Genomic DNA, 11076 nt, shown 5'->3' with positions numbered 1-11076 from the left:
TATTACGTCCGTCGGCATGACAACAAGTTCCATGAATCCACGCTCATTCACTGCGTCATCAATCTACGCCTTTGTTATTGTTTTGAAGTTTAGCGACCCCTAGTGGCGAAAAAAAAACATACTGTGCCTTTAATGCACGTGGATGCACCATTTTGATTGGGTAATGTTACGTATGTTTCTGAGGTTGAGTATTGTTTTAAGTTGTTAGCCTGTTAGTTTTTGCACTGTTCCCAGTTCAGTTTCCTTTATCTCTGTCATCTGTTGCCATAGTGTTTGATTTGCCCTCATGTGTCTCGCCTGCATCGAGACAACTATTTCGTTTTGTCTCTGGTATTTCTCTGTGTGTATATATGGTCCTTATTTTCAGTTAGTCTTTGTCTGATCTCATTGTTATATTAGGTGTTCTGTTTCTCGTGTTTTTGTTTTAAGATAACCTGAAGTGAAATTTTGGTTTTTGATTAAAAAGGAATGGTTCCACTTTATATTAAGTGGCCTTAACTACTATGTACTTACATTTAAATTAATAATTTGATACAATGCACTTATTGTGTACATACATGTTTTTACATTGTACTTATATTTTAAAAACACCAGCATGTAATTACGTCTGTAATTCATTTCTGTAATTACATTTATAATTTCACTGTTGACCCATCCCTTACACCTTAACCCACCCTTAAACCTACCCATGCCACCAAAGCTTTCCCTAACCATACCCATATCCCACCTCAATAGCAGCAAAAGTGTTTTGCAATTCAATATGAACCCAATAAGTACATTGCACTTATTTTTTGATGTAAGTACATAGTAGTTAAGGCCACTTAATATAAAGTGGGACCATTAAAGTGAAAGTACACTTTAGATGGACAAAATAAAAATGAATTAACACAAAAAGTTCTCAAAATGCACAGAATAAGCATGTCTAGTGTGTTTTAACAAGAATTGGAGTATGTCAGAAAAGAAAATTAAGAATCAAAAATATTTATAGAAGATTTATCCATAAACACCATTAAACTTGTTTTTAACTATTAATTTGGGTGAAAGTATGGTGTATTCTAAAAAACTGAAGTAAACTAGCCAGAAAATATGATATATAAACATTATTTTAGTTATGACCCAAATCAAACCCGAGTTTGCAGTCTTTTTTCACAGAGTTTGCTGTCTTGTAAACATGTACATGCGGCAGATGATGTAAACACAATGATTACCTCAACCAGCAATATGACACAAGTCTTTTTTTCAAGATTGTTTATTATTTATTGTTTACATGAGAATGTTGTAGGCTACACCTCCCCATGTTAACAAACTTTCAAGACTATCAAGTTTATAAATTACCAACTTATAAAAACAAATTTTTAGTTGTCTTTGTACAGAAATGCTCATTTTATATGTATCTTGGAGCCGCTGCTGTGATGCTGTACAAATATTTCCAGTGTGAATACTTGCACAGCAGCAGCAGTGCGGCAGCAGTGACGATGTAGTTACGCTAACACACTCCTCAAGCTTGCGGTGTGAAACGGGCGTAACAGTGAGTACAGTAGACATCTAATCCACTTTGTTGACATGTGAAGTATTACCTTACGCGAGTTGCTAAAGTGTGATAGCGTTGTGCTGGGAAGCATTGTGGTCATGGTGGGGATGCACTAGTTACATCCCTTTTCTGACACTGTGTTTTTCCCTTATTCTCAATGATGTGTCACTGAATTAAACCGTATGCACTTTAGTGACGCATGACGGGACATGACGTGAGCACACACCAGATTGACTTTATCAAAGAGTAGTCTGTCACTCACATCAGCTTACGTCAGAGAAACACATGCGGAGAAACACGCTTTGAACTATCTTTGGGTCATACTTCAAACTGGATTCAGCTTCCTGTGATGCGAACAGAATCTTTTGCCTTAAATTATGTTTTATTAACAAAGTTCAGGAGGAGCGCTTTTAAGTGAGCGACCCATTCATCACGTCATTCCAACAAGCAGACAGCAATCAGTAATCAACATGTCTACCCAATCAGCATAAGTGGAGGACATCATAAATACGCAGTCAACTCACCTATGTTCCTCCACAGTTTTTATCATTTGGTCACACCCAAATTGTTACAATGATTGATATCTTCCTGTCTGATGATGAATCCCTCATTGCCCAGGATGTCACCGATGCAAGAAGCACCTGTGCTCCACAGGACACCTGTTCTCCACCACAAGCCACCACATCCGAGCCTCCAGTATCACCACGTGGATGCGGCCCAGCCACGCCGCTTCTCGTACCCCAAAATGCAGAGGCTTGCCCTCACCTCCACCTTCAAAACATCCATCATCACCTTCAGCATTCTCCTACACATGGGCAGTGTTGGGGTTAAGACAAATGCTAATAAGCGATGATGTTCACTTTTGCAGGAGGATGAACAAAGCAGAGCTGTACAACCTGTATGTTTCACTTCAGTCAGCATTCCCCTTCTCCAAAATCCACTCTACATTCCAAAGCGGCTAACAAGACGAGTAAAAATCACAGGGCCCCGAAGCCACAATCTCAAAAAACACTATCTCCTTCCCTTGCAAGAAAGGGCCTTCGAGTTTCAGGCCACGGCAGCAGGCCCTCTGCAAGTCTGGGCCATGCCCTGGATTCCGCCGCTGCCAGTCCTCACTCTCATCTTTGCTCCACCAAACTACAGACCGCAGCTTTCACCAGCACGGCACCTGACGTCACAATACCAGCCTCCATCGACACAAGCTGCCCTGGTTACAAATTAAGACTGCTGACACCAGAGGCGGACCCATTCCCAACTCCAGTACCTCTCTTTTCAGAGCTGATATTCCCATATACCACCCATTGAAACCCCTACTCAACGCCTCTATTAATTCCATTCTTCAAGCCGTTTCCCCCAGAAGCCTCCAATCCTACCCAACTGCTTGGAAGTCCTTCCACTCCACATACAACCTGCCTTTTCCTGATTTTTCACTGCTCACCATCACTTCATTCATATCCTATCTCAACAGGATCAAGAACCTCCAAGCCAGCTCCATCAAAGGTTATCTGAGCAGATTTCAGTTCTTCCACAAACTAATTTTTGGTTCACCCTCATCAGAAATGTTGATTAAAGGCATCCCACCCACCCAGATGCCAGACAACCAATAACTCTAGACATACTCACCAAATGTATCTCCACCTTGGTTGCTGGTCATCAGAGCCTTCCAAGGGCTACATCCGTTCCAATCACTTCCACATCAAAGAAGCTCAATGAACCCTCATCAGCTAAAACCCAAACCTTCAGGCTCACCGCATCCACTCCAATTTAATATCATCAATCCCCTTAACAACGAAAGCAACTCTGCCGCATTAGCATCTCCCCAGTAGCTCCCACAGGAGCTACCTAATTCTTTAACTGCCGCAGCAGTGTTATCTCCTCCACTCCCGCAGGAGCTCAGTTCTCTGTCCAAACTCGCCCAAAGGACAGTTGAAAAGCAAGTTAAAAGCCAGTCTGGTCCACTGCCACAGCAGACATCTTTTCCGCACCACAGGAGCTTCGTTATGCCATGCAAACTTGCTCCACTGCCGCAGCAGTGTCATCTACTCCACTCCCACAAGAGCTCTGCCACTCCATCCATTTTCACAGCAGGGTCATCTCCTCCGCTCCCACAGGAGCCCAATTCTCTGTACAACCAGCTCATTGGATGGTTGGAAAGCAAATTTGAAGCAAGTTCCATTCCACCACCACAGCAGTGTAGCAAATTAGCTCAAAATAAATATGAATAATTAATCATAACTAGTTATAATTAATTATAAATATTTGGATCAGTTAATAAAATTAACTTAATGTAATAAAATTAATATTACAATCAATTAACCTGTTGTCCAATGAACACACAGTGTTAATTGTTTATTAATTCTAAGAAATGTTCATTTCCAGGTTATGGGAAATAACAATCTTATTGTACAGTACTACTAAAAGCCTGTATTCAGGATCTGCATAAATAGGGACTCCAGTATATGAGCGTGAAACACGGACAACTTTACGTGTGACATGAACAAGACTTTATTAACTAGACTAAACACTTAACTACTCTAACATTCACACACATACATGCATACAGTTTACCAAGAGAGAGAGAGAGTTAAAGCAGAGAACAGGAAAGCAAGAAGTTACAGCATTGTTGGACATTCAGCAGATCAACAGCCTTGAGCAAACCATCAGTTTAGTTTTAACAGGCCCTTCTTTAAAAGGGGTAAGGATACTCAATGTATCAGATAATGAGACTTAGTTTGATACTTGCATGTCTCTCCAAGTTGAATTAAAACTGCCCTGATGCATTTTGTGGAGGCTTCTGTTGAATCTTTGCTGATATTGTTTTGATGAAAGAGAATCTGTTGGATTCAGAGGATCTTTGGTGAATGGAAGTTTCTAGGCCAAAGCCTGGCACAAGCCTGGGGTTCCTTAGAAGCTTCTAGCTTGTACAGCATCATCTTAACATTAGCATTTGTCAGTAAAAGAGAAGAGGGTAAAAAGGGAAGAAGAGATTTGATCTTGTGATCAGTGAATATAAAGGGTGAAGATGTCACACCCTCTTGAGGTGTCTGAGCCAATAAGGAGTTTCCCTTTCAGAAGGAAGTTTTACGAGTCTTTGTTCTGTAGCAAGATATTAGCATAAGACACTGGATTGGATGAATGAGAAAAGAACCTTCTAGATTCTTATAATACTAATGTGTCACAGAGTTAGTAACATGTAACATAAATAATCAAATAGGGAACGAAAGTTGGAGTCCGTAGATACCAAACATGCTACCAATGTGATTTCAGTTAACTATACATTTGCAACTATGGAACATTAATACCAAAATAGTTCAAAAGAGAGAATTAATACATAGAATAAAGCCTATTAAAGGAAAGTCATGAGATGGGAAAATTGGATACATGTTTATACATTTCCCAAGTGGTTATATAGAGAATACATAGGATTAAGAGAGTTTATTTGTCCTTCTCAGAAAGAATGAAGTCAGAGTCACTAGTCTCTGCAAAATTCTTCCTGATCGTAAAAGGTCCAAGTATCTGTAGTGGTCTCCCGCAAGCTCTGGGGTGAATGCAGGGATGTGCCTGGCTATTCGTTGGAGGTCTTTGAATGCCACTTCACGTGATGTTTCAGGGTCTGTCTAAATTAATCCTTCTCCTTCTGCAGCTGCAGAGGATTTCAGGAAATTGTCTTAAGGTGTCAAACAGAAGGCTTTGGTTCCCCCCTCTGTACCTCTGTGCTTGGCTGGGGGAGGTTCTTCTGTTGATTCTATGTGGGGAAATGAGATGTTTCTCCTGCAGTGGTTCTTTTTGCTGCAGGTAACTCTGTGACTCTAATCTGTCAGGGTCCTTGTGTTTGTCCTTAGCCTCCATCTCTTTAGCATCCGTCAGCTCCTTGTGAGTCTCTGTGATCTGGAGTTTGAGGTTGTTCACCTCCCTTTTCAAACCTGTGAGGTTGTGGGCCAGGAAGAAGATAACCTCAGTCAGATCTCTGTGATCATACCCCTGGTTTGAGTCATCTTCCTTTAGTTCTCTTCCATTGTTGTCCAGTTGCTTTTGGCTCTGGTGCTGCAAGTGATCAGCAGCCCTGGTTAGGAGGGTGTTCCTCATGACACCTAGCCAGTCCTTTTGGTCTGCCATCTGGGCAGTTAGGCTGAGCATCTGCAACATTTAGGCACGCTTGTGGTGAGAGTAAGGGTAAGGGACTAATGCAAGATCAAACAGAATTTGGAACTGAAGGCACAGTGGGCAGCCAGGTGTATAAAATACAGCTAGGTTTAATAAATGACTTAAGATGGTTCTTATGGTCAAATTATGTCTCAGAACTTGCTGATGGCTCACAACAGGCTTGACCTCTGAACAAATGGAAAAGATAAAGGGAGAGGAAGAGGAGAGCTTTCCTATTAGATTGTGCTTATTAGTGGTGCTCAAAATTATGCCATATCTGCTTACACTTAATGTAATGGTCTGTCAACAGATGTTCTATAAGTAACTTTGCAAGTAAGTCAACTTATTCTACTAACCATGATCCCTTATTTTGCTAACCCTAACCTGACCAGTAATAGTCTTCTAATACTGAACTAACATTCTAATGAGCGTTAGTTGACATATAGGTGCAATGTTACTTAAAGCAGGGTTTCTAACTCTCAAGCATTTGGCGTGAGACAAGCTTTCAGGCTCTGTCACACACTCTCACACTGCCCAAGTAAATCTCACGCTAAATGTGCTATGCAGACTGTATGTTTTTACACATTTGTTGGCATTACTTTTTCCAAAATTAATATAAATTGACAGTGTCATTTTTTTGTAGCATCAGATTGTCACCCTTCCCCCCAGAAATATGGTAATTAATAATGAAACGTGTGTATAATTTGGGGAAACTGGTGTATAATTCTGTGAACCATGTGTATCCAGTTAAATGTATCCTGTCCTTAAAAATAAAGGCCTTCTGAAGCAAAGTGATGTGTCTTTGTAAGAAAAATACCCATATTTAAAACTGTAAAAACTAAAATAACTAGCTCCCGACAGATTGCCGTACGCATCGATTTACGGCGAAAGAGTGAACACTGACCCGACGCATGACATATTGACGAACGTGGAAATGCAGAGGAGGGAGCAAAACAAAACACCAGTCACGAATGTGTCGAAGTCACGAAAATGTCGGATTTCGATATAAAAACCCACATGGAAAAAACCTATATAAACATATATGTTTCAATATAGGTTTTGATATAGGTTTTGTGACATATATAAAATTGGCCGTTTTTCTATATTATATGTACAGATATGTACATATATGTACGCATATATATATATACACATATATGTACGCATATATATACACATATATGTACGCATATATATACACATATATGTACACATATATATGTGCATACATATACCTATATAGGTACATATATGCACATATAGGTTCTTTCCATGTGGGAAAACAGGAGCTTGAGTTGCCCAGCCCTATTTGTTCGAACAGCGAGAGGCGTCAAAGTTTGCGCTACTCCTACATCGTGTCAGGGGTTACTCTTCTGGCATAAGTCAATGTGCGTACGGCTGTTTGCCAGAAGCTAGTTATTTTAGTTTTAAAGTTTTAAATATGGATATTTTTCTTACACAAACACATCGCTTTGCTTCAGAAGGCCTTTGTTAACCCTCCCAGAGCTGTGTGGGTATCTTTTATGATGGATGGTTGCACTTTTTTGGGCTTCATAATCTCATCCTCAATAGAATACAATAGTGAATACACTGCCATTATAAAGCTTAGAAGGGCCAAGACATTATTTAATATAACTCTGATTGCATTCGTCTGAAATAAAGTCATATACATCTAGGACGGCTTGAGGCTGAGTAAATTTTCATTTTTTGGGTGAACTAACCCTTTAAAACAGAATCACAGCCTGTAGTCCATGCACCAAGGAGAGTTCCGGCACCTCTCTGCGAGCATCTAAAAAAGGAGTTGGACAGTGTGACATTGGGTTGTGACATTGGGTCAAATCATGGTCTGTGTAAAGAAAATAATGGTTAGATCTGAAAAACTTGAATGAGAGCATAACATGCAAACATTATCAAATTCCTAAAACAGAAGAAATCACAAGTGAAACGGCAGGTGAAATGGCAATCTTTTAGCAAACTTGATCAGTCCCAGGGGTTCTGGCAAATCAAGATAGAGTAACAGAGCACAAAATATTGCACCTTCATAACTCACTTTGGATGAGATTGTTTTCTGAATAAGGTTGTAATGAGCTATTTTATGGATGGTATAACTGGGTCAGCACTGTGGCTCAAGTGTGTTGCCTCACAGAAAGGAGTTCCCTGGCTGAGCCAGGAGGCCTTTCTGTGTGGAGTTTGCATGTTTTCCCTGTGTCTGCTTGGTTTCCTCCACAATCCAAAAACATGCTGTATAGGTAATTGGAGACACCAAAAATTGTGAATTGTGAACTCTCTGTGCTCCCTTTTAATCTTTACCATGTCTTCTTAATAACTTTACACAACACTGCCATCTAGTGGTACATCTACCACACCGCAATAATAACAATGATCTTGAATGTTACTGTACATCCGCCTTTTCTTTAAAGTGACACATTATTCATAATATTCAACAGTTTAAACACAAAATGTAAAAATAAGCATGCCACTGAACACTAAAACTTTACACAAACTGATATTTTTGTGGCAAATACCAGTTTCAGGGAGTTTTTTTTTTTGAGTATGGCCCTTTATCACGTAATAAAGGGCAGAATTCCTTTGTATAGGCACTTCTTCCTAAGCTTGCGCACACACATCACCCAAAGCAAGAGCAAGAGCAAGAGCAAGAGCACACCCATCAACGTGCTTTGTTTTGGGTTATAGAAGTCCAGAGATTTTTCAACAATGGGTAGATGTGCAATTATTCACTGGAGAACGGTCATCTTGCTGATGCTCATTTAAAGTCTCTTAACTAACTACGGCGATTTCTTCTGACCACTTGACCAGTTTCTGTTTGCACTTTGTAAGTTCTGGGATTAATTTCTTTTAATTACAGTTGCTTTTCTGCTCCATTTATTTGCATTCAACTCTCACTTCATCCTTCCTGGAGAGAGGTATTTTGATTGCTCTTTCTCTTAAATGCTGGAATTCATACTGCCTTGCAAATTGCTGGAACTCCTTGCAATTATAACATGGCGCATTGGCACGAACTACTGCTTTATGAATTCCATGTCTGGCAAATTTATTACATTACTGGCTGTTGTACCTGCCAAAACCATCTATTAGGAATAATAATAATATATCACAAACAGAAAATCTTTCTGTGGCGACCAGGGCGGGCGAGAGCCGTGAGGGAACGGCGCGAGGCCGGTGACGCAAGTGATAACAAGCATCACCTGGGAGGCGCACCGGCCTTGAGTCTCTCACGGAGGAGCTCCGGGAGCATAAAAGGAGGAGCGACGACCGTGGAGGACGAGAGAGGACCAGGCCTGGACTTTATCTTATGTTTTGTTATGTTTGTGTGGCCGGCAGACGTCCGCGAGGGTCTGCCGGCATTACTTTCCTTTTGTTCTTTGTTTATTTTACATTAAAGTTACGTTGAATGTTCGCCGGTTCCCGCCTCCTTCTTCCCACATTTACGAACTGTTACACTTTCCAATTGAAATGAAAGAGATCAGTTCCAACCTTTTCCCAAGCTTCAGACGTCTGCTATTATCATGGCTTGCTTGTTTCTGTATTTGAGGCATGTTTCACACCTACAGTGGGTACGGAAAGTATTCAGACCCCCTTAAATTTTTCACTCTTTGTTATATTGCAGCCATTTGCTAAAATCATTTAAGTTCATTTTTTTTCCTCATTAATGTACACACAGCACCCCATATTGACAGAAAAACACAGAATTGTTGACATTTTTGCAGATTTATTAAAAAAGAAAAACTGAAATATCACATGGTCCTAAGTATTCAGGCCCTTTGCTCAGTAAAGCACCCTTTTGATCTAATACAGCCATGAGTCTTTTTGGGAAAGATGCAACAAGTTTTTCACACCTGGATTTGGGATCCTCTCCAGTTCTGTCAGGTTGGATGGTAAATGTTGGTGGACAGCCATTTTTAGGTCTCTCCAGAGATGCTCAATTGGGTTTAAGTCAGGGCTCTGGCTGGGCCATTCAAGAACAGTCACAGAGTTGTTGTGAAGCCACTCCTTCATTATTTTTGCTGTGTGCTTAGGGTCATTTTCTTGTTGGAAGGTAAACCTTCAGCCCAGTCTGAGGTCCTGAGCACTCTGGAGAAGGTTTTCGTCCAGGATATCCCTGTACTTGGCCGCATTCATCTTTCCCTCGATTGCAACCAGTCGTCCTGTCCCTGCAGCTGAAAAACACCCCCACAGCATGATGCTGCCACCACCATGCTTCACTGTTGGGACTGTATTGGACAGGTGATGAGCAGTGCCTGGTTTTCTCCACACATACCGCTTAGAATTAAGGCCAAAAAGTTCTATCTTGGTCTCATCAGACCAGAGAATCTTATTTCTCACCATCTTGGCAAACTCCATGTGGGCTTTCATGTGTCTTGCACTGAGGAGAGGCTTCTGTCGGGCCACTCTGCCATAAAGCCCTGACTGATGGAGGGCTGCATTCATGGTTGACTTTCTACAACTTTCTCCCATCTCCCGACTGCATCTCTGGAGCTCAGCCACAGTGATCTTTGGGTTCTTCTTTACCTCTCTCACCAAGGCTCTTCTCCCCCGATAGCTCAGTTTGGCCGGTCGGCCAGCTCTAGGAAGGGTTCTGGTCATCCCAAACGTCTTCCATTTAAGGATTATGGAGGCCACTGTGGAACCTTAAGTGCAGCAGATTTTTTTTTTGTAACCATGGCCAGATCTGTGCCTTTCCACAATTCTGTCTCTGAGCTCTTCAGGCAGTTCCTTTGACCTCATGATTCTCATTTGCTCTGACATGCACTGTGAGCTGTAAGGTCTTATATAGACAGGTGTGTGGCTTTCCTAATCAAGTCCAATCAGTATAATCAAACACAGCTGGACTCAAATGAAGGTGTAGAACCATCTCAAGGATGATCAGAAGAAATGGACAGCACCTGAGTTAAATATATGAGTGTCACAGCAAAGGGTCTTACTTAGGACCATGTGATATTTCAGTTTTTCTTTTTTAATAAATCTGCAAAAATGTCAACAATTCTGTGTTTTTCTGTCAATATGGGGTGCTGTGTGTACATTAATGAGGAAAAAAAATGAACTTAAATGATTTTAGAAAATGGCTGCAATATAACAAAGAGTGAAAAATGTAAGGGGGTCTGAATACTTTCCATACCCACTGTATATACCATCTTCTCAATGTCAGCATTTATACCTGGCCAGTATACTGCTTCTCTCGCTCTTCTTTTGCATTTTTCTATTCCAAAATGTATGTCCAAACCATAAACATCACTATAGAAATTTTCACATTCAAATACTAATCCTAAACACCCTTTTTCTGTTTGTGCATACTGTTGTTCAGCATCTCTCATGGTCCTATAAGCATATGCTGGTCTCCATCCAGCACCATCAGATTGTAGCAGTATTGCACGTAATCCATC

Source organism: Chanodichthys erythropterus, chromosome 9, assembly GCF_024489055.1.
Source record: "Chanodichthys erythropterus isolate Z2021 chromosome 9, ASM2448905v1, whole genome shotgun sequence".
Taxonomy (NCBI): Eukaryota; Metazoa; Chordata; class Actinopteri; order Cypriniformes; family Xenocyprididae; genus Chanodichthys; species Chanodichthys erythropterus.
This window is presented reverse-complemented; position numbering follows the sequence as displayed.